The sequence below is a fragment of the Schistocerca americana genome, chromosome 2 (genome assembly GCF_021461395.2).
Source record: "Schistocerca americana isolate TAMUIC-IGC-003095 chromosome 2, iqSchAmer2.1, whole genome shotgun sequence".
Lineage (NCBI taxonomy): Eukaryota > Metazoa > Arthropoda > Insecta > Orthoptera > Acrididae > Schistocerca > Schistocerca americana.
Genome location: NC_060120.1, coordinates 710,589,816 through 710,606,890, shown reverse-complemented (window position 1 = coordinate 710,606,890; position 17,075 = coordinate 710,589,816). Strand labels below are relative to the sequence as shown.

Genomic DNA, 17,075 nt, shown 5'->3' with positions numbered 1-17,075 from the left:
CGGTGTCGGTTCCCTCTACTTCAGACATTAGTCGAGTCCATGGCACGTCGTGTTTCGGCACTTTTGCGTGCTCACGGGGCCCCTGCACGGTAATAGGCAGGTCTACCAGTTTCTTTGTCTCTTCAGTGTACAACTACCCATACCATGATGAATCTTGACTTTAATGTAGGAAACGGTTGTGCTAACGTGATGTTTAATGTCTGCGCCGCCAGCTGGCCACAGCTGATGTTGATGTTGATGCTGATGCTGACGTGATGCTGTGTTGCAGGTGACGTGGGGCGGAGGCCGCCGCCAGCTGCGCTCTCCTCAGCCGGTCCCGCTCCCGGACTCGACGCGGACGATATGGTGAGTCCCGCAGACACGCTCTCTCTCTACCAACACACAGCTAATTACTGGCCTACTGTTCCTCTTCAAATCTTATTCAGCAACACTAGTTGCTAACGTTCTACCTCAGCAATCCATATACAGGCTACATTATAACTAATATGGAAAAGTGACACAGGTGTAGATACACCATAATAAAGCAGAAAAGTTCCAATATACAAGGGTCCAAAAAACGAGTTATTTAAGAAGTAACTGACTACAGCACGAAATATTATCCTAGTTACTACAAATGTACCTGGAAATGTAAACTTTTCGATTAAGAACCCATCCAGTTAATCTGAGATTTCACTTATGACTTATCTTAACAAGAGGAACACAACTGTTCCAGCATTTTACGTGTTACAATTTACGGTACACTCATGCGTTTTAAAATACACTACTGGCCATTAAAATTGCTGCACCAAGAAGTAATGCAGGTGATAAACGGGTATTCATTGGACAAATATATTATACTAGAACTGACATGTGATTACATTTTCAAGCAGTTTGGATGCATAGATCCTGAGAAATCAGTACCCAGAACAACCACCTCTGGCCGCAATAACGGCCTTGATACGCCTGGGCATTGAGTCAATCAGAGCTTGGATGGCGTGTACAGGTACAGCTGCCCATGAAGCTTCAACACGATACCACAGTTCATCAAGGTTAATGACTGGCGTATTGTGACGAGCCAGTTGCTTGGCCACCATTGACCAGACGTTTTCAATTGGTGAGAGATCTACATCTACATCTACATTTATACTCCGCAAGCCACCCAAAGGTGTGTGGCGGAGGGCACTTTACGTGCCACTGTCATTACCTCCCTTTTCTGTTCCAGTCGCGTATGGTTCGCGGGAAGAACGACTGTCTGAAAGCCTCCGTGCGCGCTCGAATCCCTCTGATTTTGCATTCGTGATCTCCTCGGGAGGTATAAGTAGGGGGAAGCAATATATTCGATACCTCATCCAGAAACGCACCCTCTCGAAACCTGGCGAACAAGCTACACCGCGATGCAGAGCGCCTCTCTAGCAGAGTCTGCCACTTGAGTTTGCCAAACACATCCGTAACGCTATCACGGTTTCCTTTGTTGATGGACTACATTTTCTAAGGACTCTCCCAATGAATCTCAACCTGGTACCCGCCTTACCAACAATTAATTTTATATGATCATTCCACTTCAAATCGTTCCGCACGCATACTCCCAGATATTTTACAGAAGTAACTGCTACCAGTATTTGTTCCGCTATCATATAATCATGCAATAAAGGATCCTTCTTTCTATATATTCGCAATACATTACATTTGTCTATATTAAGGGTCAGGATCTGGAGAATGTGCTGGGCAGGGCAGCAGCCGAGTATTTTCTGTGTCCAGAAAGGCCCGTACAGGACTTGCAACATGCGGTCGTGCATTATCCTGCTGAAATGTAGGGTTTCGTAGGGATCGAATGAAGGGTAGAGCCACGGGTCGTATCAGATCTGAAATGTAACGTCCACTGTTCAAACTGCCGTCAATGCGAACAAGAGGTGACCGATACGTGTAACCAATGGCACCCCATACCATCACGCCGGGTGATACACCAGTATGGCGACGATGAATATACACTTCCAATTTCCGTTCACCTCGATGTCGCCAAACACGGAAGCGACCATCATGATGCTTTAAACAGAACCTGGATTCATCCGAAAAAATGACGTTTTGCCATTCGTGCATCCAGGTTCGTCGTTGAGTACACCATCGCAGGCGCTCCTGTCTGTGATGCAGCGTCAAGGGTAATCGCAGCCATGGTCTCCGAGCTGATAGTCCATGCTGCTGTAAACGTCGTCGAACTGTTCGTGCAGATGGTTTTTGTCTTGCAAACGTCCCAATCTGTTGACTCAGGGATCGAGACGTGGCCGCATGATCCGTTACAGCCATGCGGATAAGATGCCTGTCATCTCGACTACTAGTGATACGAGGCCGTTGGGATCCAGCACGGCGTTCCGTATTACCCTCCTGAACCCACCGATTCCATATTCTGCTAACAGTCATTGGATCTCAACCAACGCGAGCAGCAGTGTCACGATACGATAAACCGCAATCGCGATAGGCTACAATCCGACCTTTATCAAAGTCGGAAACGGTACGCATTCTCCTCCTTACACGAGGTATCACAACAACATTTCACCAGGCAACGCCGGTCAACTGCAGTTTGTGTATGAGAAATTGGTTGGAAACTTTCCTCATTTCAGCACGTTGTAGGTGTCGCCACCGGCGTCAGCCTTGTGTGAATGCTCTGAAAAGCTAATCATTTGCATATCACAGCATCTTCTTCCTGTCGATCCAATTTGGCGTCTGTAGCACGTCATCTTGTGGTGTAGAAATTTTAATGGCCAGTAGTGTAAGCGTTGCGCGTCTTGTGCTCGCATTTGGAGAAAGACTGCGAAATGCCGTGTGTGAACGTACCAGATCTGCTTGAGCTGGACCAACGGAGAGGCAGACCAGTCCTTAAAATGCTTCATGAAGTTACTCAGCGGAATTAATTTTCACGCAATTTGATAGTCAAGTGGCCCTAGTGTTGAGTCCCAGGTACCGACATTTCCATAATTTTAATATTGATTAACTTCATAAGAGGGCTCTACTAATTACGAAATTAAATACGTGCCCAGGTAAATGTTAATTTTATAACAAATTATTGTGTGTGCACAGATTAATAGAAAACATTACAACGTTTAATAACACACACTTCGAGAACATTCAACTAGCACATTACATCGATTGCAAGAAAAGGAACTCTAAGGGTCTGGGAAGGCTATCTGATGCGGGTATGTACGACAATAATAAATCACGTTCTAAAAGATTCATTATACACAATGGTGCCGCGTGAATACAGTGATTGCAAGACCGAAAGAAAGAAGAACTACACGTGCACTGCGCATGTGAACTCAATCATGGTGAGCCTGCGTGAATCTAACTGAATCTTTGCTGCGACTTAATCCGCAGCAGCTGCTGTAAGATCTGAGCAGACGTGATGACTTGAGACGTGTTGGTGGACGTCGCCGAAATTCAGACTGTTATCAGTCTAACTGTAGTTACCGCCTTCCCCTCCCTCATCTGCAAACCCAAGACCGTCCTACCATGTAAGGAGGAGAACCGAGCCAGTATCAGACAATGAAGTGAAGTGAAAAAGTGAACACCACTCCCAGCATCTGCTCCGAGCGGTATTTCGCGCTAAAAACCTTGTCCGCCCATCGCAAGATTTTTCCTTCTTCTTCTGTCAATAATATTTTTATTAGTTTGCAGTTTTAGTCCCACCATGTAGTGTGCAAAACTCAGCTCCCAATCCGATGTCTGGCGGCCTGCTCTGTTTTGAGAATTCCGTCATGAACGAGTGTTCTTTGGTCGGCCGGTTACTTGTCCTTTAGCATGAAACAATACCACAAAACAGCACTTCGTTCTTCAGGAGTTCTCAAGACGCTTCTATCTGTCCGTGGTTGGCGAAATTCCTCCCATCCTACTGTCATGGCGCCAGAGTTTTTCCTCTGGACCTGGTGGTGAAGACGATGTACAGGAAGTCCGCTGTAGGTTTTACTTGCCTTCAGACCGGGGGAGAAATAACCCCCCCCCCCCCATTTCCCATCCCTAACGCGTTTCACGAGCAAAATACAATGTCTACATAAGCTCAGAAGAAGAAGGAGAAGTTAATCTGCCCTTACAATCACTGCCGTTACTCTCTTATTAAATTAAGATAGATTCATTCGATCTGAACATGGTTGTCGAATTATTATTTGGATATGTGATGTACACTTCAGATAAGAGATGATCCGAGACAACAAAACTCAGAGCGTTGAAGTCAGTTGACACTGGAGGCCAAGGCACAGCAGGCATTGCTTGATCTATCCATCCTGGACCATGCTGGCGCGAAGATGTCGTCTCAGTTAAGAAGCAAAATTTGCCGGTGCCTCGTCATTTACGCAAAACATTCCTCAGACTTACTCAAGGGACGCATATGGGTGCAATAATGAAAGTTCTAGCCTAAGAGATCGAACGTACCCTCGATAAAGAAGGGTTCTTCGAAAATGTCTGACCCAGTGAGACAATTGTCTGATACCTGTAACCACACCTACAAAGAGAAAAGTTGCTTATGTTGTCACCCATGAACAGCATGTGGGTTTAGATCAGATTTTAGCCTAATTAAATGGAGACTTGATTAAAAAGTCTACATTTCAGACACGTTTTTAGTAACAAGGACAATATGTCAGAGTGAAGTCAGCGGCGGCTGGTAATCACGTACTTGCAGCTGTCTCGCAAACGGCTCGTTTATGGACTAATGTTTAGTGGAACGCTTTTCTACTGTTATCATTCACTTTTAGCTGTGTCATTTTTCGCTGTCATTTGTGATACACCTTATATAACGGATACAAAAAGAGGTTAGAGGTTTATAATATACATCGTTTTTGTTATATTTGGCGCACAGTGGTAAAAGATTCTCGGAATAATGAGGTACCTCAAACACTGCCGACAGTATTTAAAGAAAAAACTCTATTTCGAGCTGTGGCGTGAAAGCGATACCCGTCATTTGCAGGCGCTGTACTACTTACAGGGTCGTCACTACATTCTCTACACCTTGCAAGAGCTGTGGGAACGGCCCCTCCGGGAAGGAGAGATATAGCAGAGGCCTTGCCTCAGCCTCTGTCCCGGAGCCGCTAGGTAGTTCAAGTGTCGATTCTGTGAGGCGTACTTGAACAGCGCAACTGGAAATGCGCTGCACGCCAATGACCGGAGTCCGGGTTCGAGTCGCAGTCCAGCATATGGTTTGAACTTACCGCAGATCTTCATTTGCCTTATATTTCGCTAAAAACTGACAGAGTGTCATTTCGGCTCGCAGTTCTTTGTATGTACGCTGAACGTGGGCAGTTGTTATCAATAGGTGCGCCTTCAGTTTTGCGTTCTCCTCATCTTGTACGGGCTGATTAAGATGGCACCTGCTACTGCCTTACTTTTGAACATGGATAGATTAGGTAGCAGTGGAGGCGTATACAAATATCGAAGAAAAAAATCAATTGATCTCTAATCAAGAGAACATGGCCACCACGAAAGACAATCCTGATTATCTGGTCTCTTGAGATCAGTCTAGCGACTGGGGACGATAAATTTACTGCCAGCCACATTCGGTCTTTGCCGGTCAGGATATGTTCCCAGGCCCACCCAGCTGTTGAAGAAAGGGCTGTCTACAAAGGAAGTTACGGTGTACTTATTTCATCAAAGAAGAACAGTCCATGTATAGCTTGACCACAATGTAAAAAAAAAAAAAATCAATTTTGTAGTCTTGTTCGCTACACGCTACAATATCTCATACGGACCATCTAATCCCTGAGATACATCCATTATGAGTGTTTGTCGTTCAGTGTAGATGATATGTTGTGTATTATGTATTGTGCATTAAACTGGAGACCTAGAACCGACGGAGAGGCTTCGTCCTGCTATAGCCCTCAGTGTTTCACCACCCCACAACAGGCCACAGCAGTCCACCCACCCCACTGCCGCCCCACACTGAATCCAGGGTTATTGTGCGGTTCGGCCCCCACCAGTGGACAGCCCCCCCCCTTCCCCCCCTCACCCGGGAACGTCCCATACCAGACGAGTGTAACCCCAAATGTTTGCCCGGTAGATGATACGTTACTTCAACATCACAGAAAATTCAACCACGAAATTCTTCATACACCCACATTTCAGTGTCAATTTGACATTTAAGCCACATCTCCATTCGCACCAACGGTACCTCCAACTCCACATCACTAATTTCACCACCTGGCGTAATCAGTGGTACCTCTACATCAAGCCTCAAAGGAAAAACCGCCCAAGCTTTCCGTTGATGAGTCCTTTCTAAAAGTCTAAAACCATCCACTTCACCTAAGACACTAAAGTGTTTTACACGTCCCCGTCAAATCCTGATATTCGTCCCTTCCGGCGGAATCCCCACCTATCAATCATACAAATGGATTGTACGATAGACTAAAACTATTAAAATTGTTAACCGGCTGACAATGGGGGTTAAATCGCAGTGACATCAAGCATACCTATCAGGTTCTTATTCGTCTCAGCCTCATATATGAAAATGCCGCATTGACCTCCAGCCCTCCCAAGTGCCACCACTCCTTTCAAATTGTTGACCGTCATGCAATACGCTTCACTTTCCGCAACCAGTATGCGTGATATCTGCCTGAGACTTAGTCTACAGCAGGTAAAAAGCCAATCAGACTTGTGCTTTCGTAAGCACATGTCTCAGGTGATGGGCTGAAATGGCCCACAACGCTTAATTTGAACTAGGAGACGACAAGTCACTGATAAGACCAATGGGTATCATTTATTATCTTTCAAGGAACCCCTTGACTGCGATATCTCAAGCTCATTATTTAGTAAGGCTCACTTGAAAGTGTTAAGAATTACGACAGGAAAAATATTATTTGCTAATGACTCACCATGTATAGCAGGAGGGCGACAGAATATGTGTGTCCGGGAGGAGCAGAGATCAGCCTTTTATGGGATGTATGTATTGCACTTCACAAAATAGACATCGTCGATATTCAAGAAACGTTCAAAACAAACCATTAACTTGCACCACATGCACCGAATGAAAAATAGCACGCCACAGTGATGATAAAAGTTCGCATCATCAAGGCCGATGGCGAACTCCTTGGGAGTTACGAATCGTGCAGGACTTTCAGCTAGATATCTACTCTTAAAGAATGCATACAGAATGATATTGGTATAACGGGGTGATGAGAACTGATGGAATGTGATGGCATGCAACAGAATGAGAAACGGTCTGTAGTGGAGCTTATCCTGAAACTGGCTAGCCTTTAAGTGTAGCTGCAGATAACACGATACTATGTTTTATAAGCACGGAAAAAATAAACATCTTGAGGCTGAATCTGTCCAGTGGTTCGAGGTGATATCAACTGCAATGTCACACACTTTTCAGGACGGATACCCTGCTCTAAAGGACTGTGTGTTTTACACTCAGATCAGGAAGCAGGCAAAAGCATGCTATTTTGACCAGCTATTGGCCAAAAGCAGTGCCCATACCATGGTTATAGTTCTCTTATGCCCATTTTCCCTCTCTTGCTTGCTGTGACGTAAATATTCCCTACTGCCCTTGCAAAATCACGCACATGAGAAAGTAAAGTAGGGGGCAGAGCACCTCCAACTTCTCACAGCACACAATAAATAACTTTCCAGCCAATTTACCATTAAGTTTAACAGTATGAATAATTGTTTACGAATGCGTAAATGCATTGATGTTAGTTGATCTTGATACAACTCTCTTGGTACCTCTAATTTCCAGGGTTCCTTTGATATGAATTTCCTCTTCAAGTCCCGATAGGTCGGAGTTGAAGACAAATTCCTTACTGAACGATGGGTTAACTTTGTTTATGTCACCTACAAATTTTCTGGCCGATTCCGCAGTTAGCTTTGCAATGCCAAGTTGACGCTTTGTTTGAAACTTCGCTGTCTTAGATCTTCCAATTTTGTAACGCTGTAGTTATTAGCCATCCACTGCTTTTTTAAAATTAATGTTATCGATGTCGCGCGCAGTTTGATGTGTATAACATAGTAGGTCACTATCATGGTCATACTATAAATTGTATCGAGCATCCTTGAAACACGCAAACACCAGTTTTTGTAACAAGTGTGCCTTGTCCTCTCTTGAATATCCGTACTTCTTCTTAGTGGTCATATTGTGGCGGAATTATTCGAAATCTGTTGATTTTTTTTTACTATGCTGCGGATGATCTTCCATGTTTAGTGCCTGTTTTTTGGACAATGAGAGTACTTTACTACTTTCCGCTGGAGACAGAATATGTGGCTCCCCTTCGACAAGGATGATGAACTACATAGCCTGTTTCAGTTTCACTTTCGCTTGTTAAGCAAGTATCTCGTCGCTATACCCCTCATGTACGTTCTCTGCACAGTAGAGTGTATATTACACCAAACATGCCACTGACTCATCTTGCAAAAACGCTAATATTTCATTTGCTAATTCTTTCTCGCTATGCGACATTTCTTGGGTTCCTTTCTCACGAAATGTCAACTTCGGCAATTGTTATTGTAGACGTAATACAATGTTTGCTTTGTTTATCGTTGTCATTGCTCTGCTCTGTATCAACACCACTACCACTGTAGCAATGTTATGAGTTACTCGTCTACTATGAAGTTCAGCTACGCTCTATACCCTCATCCTGTGCTCCCATTGGATGCCTTCAGTCCCACCCCCTGTTGCCATTAGCAGCCAATATTGTGGCTGCATGGTAGGCAATATGTGGGGATTCGAATGCAGTAAACATCATATGTATTTTTGTTGTGCTCAAACATATTATGTTCAAGTGACGAAAATAAATTTCTACAATATTTTAGAACAAAAGCAAACTGGTGCCTTTCATTTATTATAATGTTGTTCTACCAAGAACCGATGGAAGATTCTGTTAATAAAATAAATTTCCTTTCTATATGAGACTTATGTGGCCTATAAGCGATGGCTATTTAGTGGTGGTTACAATTCGGAAATGAAGTAATGGATCACAAAGGATCTGTAAGTCTACTCCGTATTTAAAGTAAAGTATATTCTAAACTATGACGAACTGACGAATATCAGTGAAAATTACACTTCTTCTAAAACGCCGATACATGCATTGCTTTCCTGGATAAATAATACAAGTGCTATATTCATGTTCGACTAGCGAATGACTTTGAGATAAAGTGTGTGTAAATGTGTGTGTGTGTGTGTGTGTGTGTGTGTGTGTGTGTGTGTGTGTGAGAGAGAGAGAGAGAGAGAGAGAGAGAGAGAGAGAGAGAGAGATAGATTGCATAATGTCCAATGCCATACCTCGAGTTCTTTTAGATTTTTTAAATATGAAGCTGTAATATTATTCTGTGCTTCTTTACATCAATCTTCTTAATCAGATAAGTTTTACGTTTTTTACATTCAATTAATTTGCATTAGAGGCGCTATTTATCTCCAAATGGCTCTATTGTATCGCTCATTGGTTCAAGTTTTTGCTCTTTTTTAATTATTTTTCATTTTATTTAATTTTGATCATTCTTTAAAAACTCTTAGCAACCTCATTCGAAACACGTGAGTCTTATTTTTTTGTTATTTAGTAAGAATGCAGAGTAATAAGGATTATCATAGTTTTATAGAATTTAATTTTAGTTCCTTTTTCAATTATTCTTTAAAAGTTGTGTTTACTGTGACATACATATATTGCAGTTTTACACGTTTTTATTTTCCTCTTGGGGGTGGAGGTAATTAAAACGTTTTATTTGTTCTATTATCTTGTCATAAACGACAGTTGTTGGTCTTATATGTTGGGATCCTGTGAGTCCCATTACTTTTATCGGTAGAGATATTAGAATTATATTTCTGTTACAGTACGTTCTATTGTGTGACTTACGTGACCTGAGGCTGTAATGCACTGCCTGAAGAGAAGTGAGGCACCCAGAAGCGAAGGAGAAAACGAAATCGAAATATACGGGTTGAGAGAGTATGTGATGTTGTTTTATTGATCAGAAAATCGAATAAGATTTACGAAGAACTCAGTATTATGAGCCCTCTGCCCAGTATGACGCTGCACCTCTTCTGGCCTAGATGTATGCACTGATTTGCCTGGGAAAGGTGTCACAAAGCCACTGTATCCTCTGTGAGGCAAACTGGACCACAACTGTTGGTCCTTGAAATTGTGGATACTGGCACTAGGACGGAATTGACATCCTAGCTGGACCCACACATGTACTGTCAGGGACAGATCTTAGGATCTTGCTGGTCACGGGACTTCATCAGCATTATGCAGACTGTTCACAGAGACACGCGCCACATGAGGACGAACACTGTCCAGCACCACGGTACTGTCGGACGAACGGTATCGTATGAGGACGCATGACGTCTGCGATCACCATTATGCTATCGTAGTTCACTTAGTCACCACCAGCGAAGTCAAACACAATTGCCCTGGCATCAGGAGTCACCGCTGCGTCTAAAATATTGGAAGAGTTGGATATCTTCCCAGATCGTCGCCATTAGATCATCCAGGTTAGTGAAGAAACGTGATTCGTCACTGAACTCAATGCTACGCCATTCATGAGCAGGCCATTCTGCCGCTCACAGCACCTCTTAAAAACACAGCCGTTCGTGTTGTGGTTTAACGGCAGTCTATGCATGGGACGGTAATTCCCCACTCCAGCTGTTATTTAGGCTCCGATCAATTGTGTGAGACGACACAGGATGGATCAGCGAGTCCTTTATTTGCTTTCGGACGGCAGACAAAGATAAGAAGGGATCACGATGTGCTTGGTGCACAGTATGGCGATCCTCTCTTGTGGTAGTCGGTCGTGGTCAACAGGAACCTTGATGACGAGTGTGCCTAGCCTCACCTCCCCATGCAGTCGCGGCCGAATGCCCGACCAATCTGGATACTGCACGATTTGACCAGATGGCCAAATGGAGGCCCACAGAGTGGTCACTTCCAAACTTCTGACGACGCCTTATACATGCGTACACATCATTTTCATGTACTTACGTTATGTACCCTACTAGACCTGGTGATGATGATGATGATGATGATGATGTTTGGTTTGTGGGGCACTAAACTGCGTGGTCATCAGCGCCCATTCAAAGTCCCAATTTTTTCTCAGTCCAGGTTTTACGCAATTCGGTCTAGCCACAGTCACGAATGATGATAATAATGATGAAATGATGAGAACAACGCAAACACCCAGTCCCCAGGCAGAGAAAATCCCTAAGCCGGCCGGGAATTGAACCCGGGACTCCGTGATCCAGATCAGACCTGGTGATAAAGCTAAATGCAAACAACAGTAATGTACTCTGGTGGTCGTTATACCTGTCACAGAGAACTGAAACTCCAAACATAAGTTGACAACGAGCCATATCTCCTGGGGCTTAACTTTTTTTTTTGTCAGGCAGAATATACAAGGCGTAACGGGTATAAATGCAGATATTTTTATATGTGGCACCTTAATAGGTACATCATCTGTGTGTTGATTCTTTTTTCGCGTTTAACAGTCTTCCTGTAAACTAGTCATGTAATTTACTACCTGTGTTTTCTGTATGGTCGTAAATGCACTACTACGTGGACTACACCTGTTATATAAACTAAACGTTTCCTGCCCACATGTCCACACTTCAACACCTGACCTGCTGCCTACGGTAAACCAAGCAGTAATGGCTTCCTCATGCCACATTTAAAGGAGGTACTAACCAACTTAAAAACATAAACTCCCAATAGCTATAATTATTAGTATGCAAATGAAGCAAATACTGATGTAACGTTGTTCAGTACTCCGTCCTCAGTAACCAATAGAAATATCTGCACTTGCACCTGTTACAGCTAGTGTAATACAAAAATCGTCCACAAGACAGTCAATGTGGTCCCGTAAGACAGTGTTCTTAGTCTGGTCTGTCTAAGAAATTTGGTAACGGAAACAAGTGTGCGGAAGAGGGGGGGAGGTTGAAAACTGTGAACGAACGCTAGAGTTTAAGTAATAAGGTTCAAATGGATTACGCAGATGTAAAGGGACTTGTACAAGGTAAACTAGCAGGGTGAAATGCATCATACCAGTCTTCAAAATTGAATGCAATAACAATAGCCATATGAAACCATTCACGACCAGATGTAGGGAGACCACGTAAGACCAGGATCTGGACGATGGGATGTGGAACTGTTGTCGTCTGGATTGCGAGTCGAATGTGCTAAGTAGTGTGCCATCTCACCTGGTAATACCGGCCGATTTTTCTCATCAAGTGCGATTAACAACCACAGAGGACTCCTGCGCATACCTGTATCGTTGCTCCCTGCTCGGCACTTATGTGAGACTATGTAGTGCAGTTCCCTACTGCAGTAGAGAAGGTCGAAAGAAGAGCAGCATGTTTCGTCACGAGTTCGTTTAGCACGAGGGAAACTGTCACGGAGACTGCGCTTCTAATTCAAGTGGCAGACGCTGCGGGAGATACGTTGTGCTTCACCAGGAAATTTCCGAGAACGCACGCTCCTAAAAGACTCGGTTTATTATATCACGCGAGAAGGCCACGAAGGTAAAATGAGAAAGATTAGAGCTCGTACAGAAGCTTACCAAGAGTCATTCGGGTGTACCATCCGCGGATGGGACAGGAAAGAGGGGGAGTGACAGTGGTACACGAACAGCTATCCGCCACATTCGTGGCTTGCGAAGCATGTGTACGTCTAAATCTACATATATATTGAGCGAGCTACTGTGCAGTGCACAGTGGGGGCCATATTGTACGAACATTATCCATTTATTGTCCTATTCCATTGACATATTGAGCGATTGACAAACGACTATTTGCCTCTGTAAGTTTGCTAATCTCCCTTGTGTTATTGTTACGGTATGTACAACAGATGTCACGGCAGTATGGTCACAGAGTCCTCGAATATAGCTTCTCAACATTTGTTCAACTGGGTTTCTGCGGAAGTGATGTCAGATTTCTTCCAAAGATTCCCATTTAATTTCTCCGAGCATCTCTATTACACCTTCGTATGAGCTATATCGTCGTTTTTCGCTCTTATCATTGCATCTTTGGATTTTTTTGGATGTTTATTGTGATGCATTTTTGAAAAGGATCACAAACGCTAGACCGACACTATAGAATTGGTTGCACTGGTGTCTTAATATGTCTAGAGGGTGGCACAGTACAGTACAAATCTAAATGAGGTGGGTCATAGGGTGAAAGTAAGCTGTAGTGTGTCGATACTGTGTGTACTAAACGCTATGCTGTAGATCAACACACTAGAAGTGGTCGCACTAGTGGCTTATTATTGTCTAGATGTTGGAGGGCCCGCAGCTCGTAGTCGTGCGGTAGCGTCCTCGCTTCCCGCGCCCGGGTTCCCGGGTTCGATTCCCGGCGGGGTCAGGGATTTTCTCTGCCTCGTGATGGCTGGGTGTTGTGTGATGTCCTTAGGTTAGTTAGGTTTAAGTAGTTCTAAGTTCTAGGGGACTGATGACCATAGATGTTAAGTCCCATAGTGCTCAGAGCCATTTGAACCATTTTGATGTTGGAGGCTGGCGTGATGGCACAGAGCAGGTCAAATCTGATTGAGATATGTCGAGGCACGAATATAGCCTGTTGTGTGTTGATACCATGTGGACTAAGCCGAATTCTCTAGATCAACACTCTAGAGTTTGTCGCTGTAACATATTAATACGTCAGTAGAGTGGAGGCTGCCATGATATCACAGAACATGTCACCTGCCTTAAAATTTCTAGAGGATGGAGGATGCTATACTGGCGCAGGACAGTTCAAGTATAAACGTGATAAGTCAAGAGATGAATATATCGTCAAAAAATGTTCAAATGTGTGTGAAATCTTATGGGACTTAACTGCTAAGGTCATCAGTCCCTAAGCTTACACACTACTTAACCTAATTTATCCTAAGGAGTAACACACACACCCATGCCAGAGGAAGGACTCGAACCTCCGCCGGGACCAGCTGCACAGTCCATGACTGCAGCGCCCTAGACCGCTCGGCTAATTCCTCGCGGCTATAGCGTCAGGTGTGTGGATAACGTACACGCTAAGTGGAATGCTCTACAATTTGCTGCATCAGCAACTTAATATGTCTAGAGGGTAAGGACTGCTATGATGGCAATGAACAGTAAATTCAGAATGAAATGGGTCATTGGATGAATATAGGCTTCATTGTATATTAATTGCAAAATTCGAGATGAACACTCTGGAGTCAGTCACATTTCTCAAAGTATCTAGAGGGTGGAGGCTGCCATGATGGCACAGAATAGGTCAGCTTTGAGTGAGATAGTTCAAGACATGAACCTAGGATGCAATATGCAGATACCATGCATGGTAAGGCCCAAATGGCTCTGAGCACTATGGGACTTACCTGCTGTGGTCATCAGTCCCCTAGAACTTAGAAGTACTTAAACCTAACTAACCTAAGGACATCACACACATCCATGCCCGAGGCAGGTATCGAACCTGGACCGTAGCGGTCGCACGGTTCCAGACTGTAGCGCCTAGAACCGCTCTGCCACATCGGCCGGCTGCGCGGTAAGGGAAACATTCTAGAAGTACGAGTAGCTGCACTAGTGTCTGAATACTTCTAGAGGGTGGGAAATGCCACGATGCCAGAGAACAGGTGAACTCAGAATGAGATGGGTCGAGGGGTGAACGTAGATCCCGGTGTGTGGATTCTGTGTACACTAAGCAAAATGCTCTAGATGAACATTCTAGAATCGGCCGCACATCTTAACATCCATAAAAGGTGGAAGTGGCCGCGACGACATAGGACGGCTTAGCTACGGATGAGAAGCGTGAACGGTGAAGGTGGGCTCCAAAGTGCACTAACAGCAAAGCGCACGCCGCGGGCGTGGGAAGAGGTGCGGCTAGAGCGTAGGAGTGAGCAGAGTGTACGGGGGACGCCGTGGCATTTCCGTGGGCGTCGGCTGAGGCGAGTCGGGGCGGCGACAGCTGCCGGGCAGCGGTGGCGCGGCGCGGCGCGGCGGCGCCAGCCGGCTATCGATCCGCGAGGGACGGCCGCTGCAGCCGCCGCCGCCGCCGCGCCCGGCGCTGGCCGAGCGGAGCTCTGACCTCGCTTACGCTGCCGCCGCCGCCGCCGCTGCCGGCGCGCCCGCCCGGCCACGGGCCCCCGCTAGCCTAGTCCAGCCCGGCTGCCCCGCTGCTCCCTCACCTCACGCCCGCTGAGCCACTGCTCGCCGCACAGCGGTCACCTGCCTCCGGGCTGCTCAGTCCCACGTGCCTCGTGGTGCGACCAGCAACACAGTCGTCACGGGCTGCTCTTCGCACTCCGCGCGAAGTATTTTGCCGATTTGAGAAAGATAGATGGGGTGTTCTGACCTTCGCGTAATCTACATCTACATCCTATTTTATCAAATGTACCCAGACATCACTGTGCAATGCGGAATCTTCAACTAGATATCAGTAAAGGCCAGTCTAAAAGGAGTTGGGGCTATTATGTTGTAAGTAGACACATAAAAAAAAAGTCTTGCATCACCCCTGGTCCCAGAACTCCTGAAGATAGAACGTTGACTGTGGACACTGTATCACAGACACAGTCCCTTCGACTGTTCAGAGATGTCACTAAACCCGCTCACAGAAATAAACAACCATGAATGAACAGCGCCTATTAGACGGAGGGGGTCCGACAGCCGATCAGTTCCAGTCATTCCACAAGGAAGGAGGTGGAGGAGGAGGAGGAGGTTAGTGTTTAACGTCCCGTCGACAACGAGGTCATTAGAGACGGAGCGCAAGCTCGGGTTAGGGAAGGATGGGGAAGGAAATCGGCCGTGCCCTTTCAAAGGAACCATCCCGGCAGTTGCCTGAAACGATTTAGGGAAATCACGGAAAACCTAAATCAGGATGGCTGGAGACGGGATTGAACCGTCGTCCTCCCGAATGCGAGTCCAGTGTGCTAACCACTGCGCCACCTCGCTCGGTCAAGGAAGGAGGTACACGGCTCGTGTTGTCCGTAGTTCAAAAAAAGTGGCTCTGAGCACTATGGGACTTGGGATTATGGGATTAAAATTGGTAGGCACTGGTATCAAGCTATGGTTATAGCTATGGTTATAGCTTGATACCAGTGCCTACCAATTTTAATTGTATATTACAGCACTGAGGATGGTCACTAAGTGACTGAAAATCGATTTTGCCGACAATAAAACAACAAAATACGACCAATGCTGATTTTCCTCCCAATTCTATAGTTAAGAATTGAAATGTTATTGTAAAGTGTATTGGAAACGTATGCTATTATATAAAAATTATTTCAGGACTTATAATAAATAAAATTATTGCATTAATCCATCATAGGTGAACCCAGCATTCTTAGTCAAGGTATTGCCGTTGAGAGAATATTGTCTGTATATAAAAACTAGGCGAATGAAGGCTATTGGGAAGGTGCTTCATGTAATATCCTTCACTAACATTGCCGGGGGGATCGTTCTGATATACTAGCCATTCATTGCAAGTGCAAGTATCTATAAGAAAGGCAAATAGTGACGAAGGCTAAAACCGATTTCGAAGCTATCGCTCAAATGCAGTGCTAGACTGTAGGTACAAAGTAGAATAACCGAGACAGGCCGTTTCCTTACCATCTCAGACCAAACACGGGAGGCGCAGCTTACAAGAGTGGACCTTGCCTACACTGGTCGCCAGGAACCATTGACTGCCCAGGTGCGAGAGCTGGGTCGCTCCCTTATAATTACGATTAGCCGTATAAGGAATCAATGTTTGTCAGTATATTATAATGCCTTAAATCCAACTAGCTAATCAACGTGACCTGTGCACTATCTTTCTTGTACCGAAAAATTTACAATTTTTCCATTACATTCAAAACCTGACCTTTTTCTTTTGTATGGAGGTTAATGCAGATTTGGAATTTTTAAATTAAGATGTTCCTGGAACCTTTTACTGAACGATCTACCAGTTTGCCTCCCTCCCTCTGACCATCTCAACTTTCCCCTCTCTATTTCTGCCTCTGCCTTCCTGTCTTCCTTTTCCATCCATCCACCACCCCCCTCTACACTTTCCACCTGCCTCATGCATCTCCTCATCCTCCTACCTCTCCACCCATTTCCTCTTTCCTCACTATATTAATCGCCTCCTCTATCCATGCCGACTTACCCCCCACCATCCACATGTCCTTTAAAATACAGTTCAATGAAGG

The 17,075-nt window shown here is 44.9% G+C and overlaps 1 protein-coding gene across 1 annotated transcript in view; it reads left to right on the top strand.

The window, feature by feature from the left end:
* The first annotated feature begins 272 nt into the window (after positions 1–272).
* LOC124595116 (cubilin-like) overlaps positions 273–17,075 on the top strand; it is a 1,106,483-nt gene continuing 1,089,680 nt past the window's right edge. The window contains exon 1 of the mRNA XM_047133714.1: positions 273–345. The gene's annotated coding sequence lies outside the window, so the exon portion shown is untranslated. The remainder of the gene's footprint in view (positions 346–17,075) is intronic.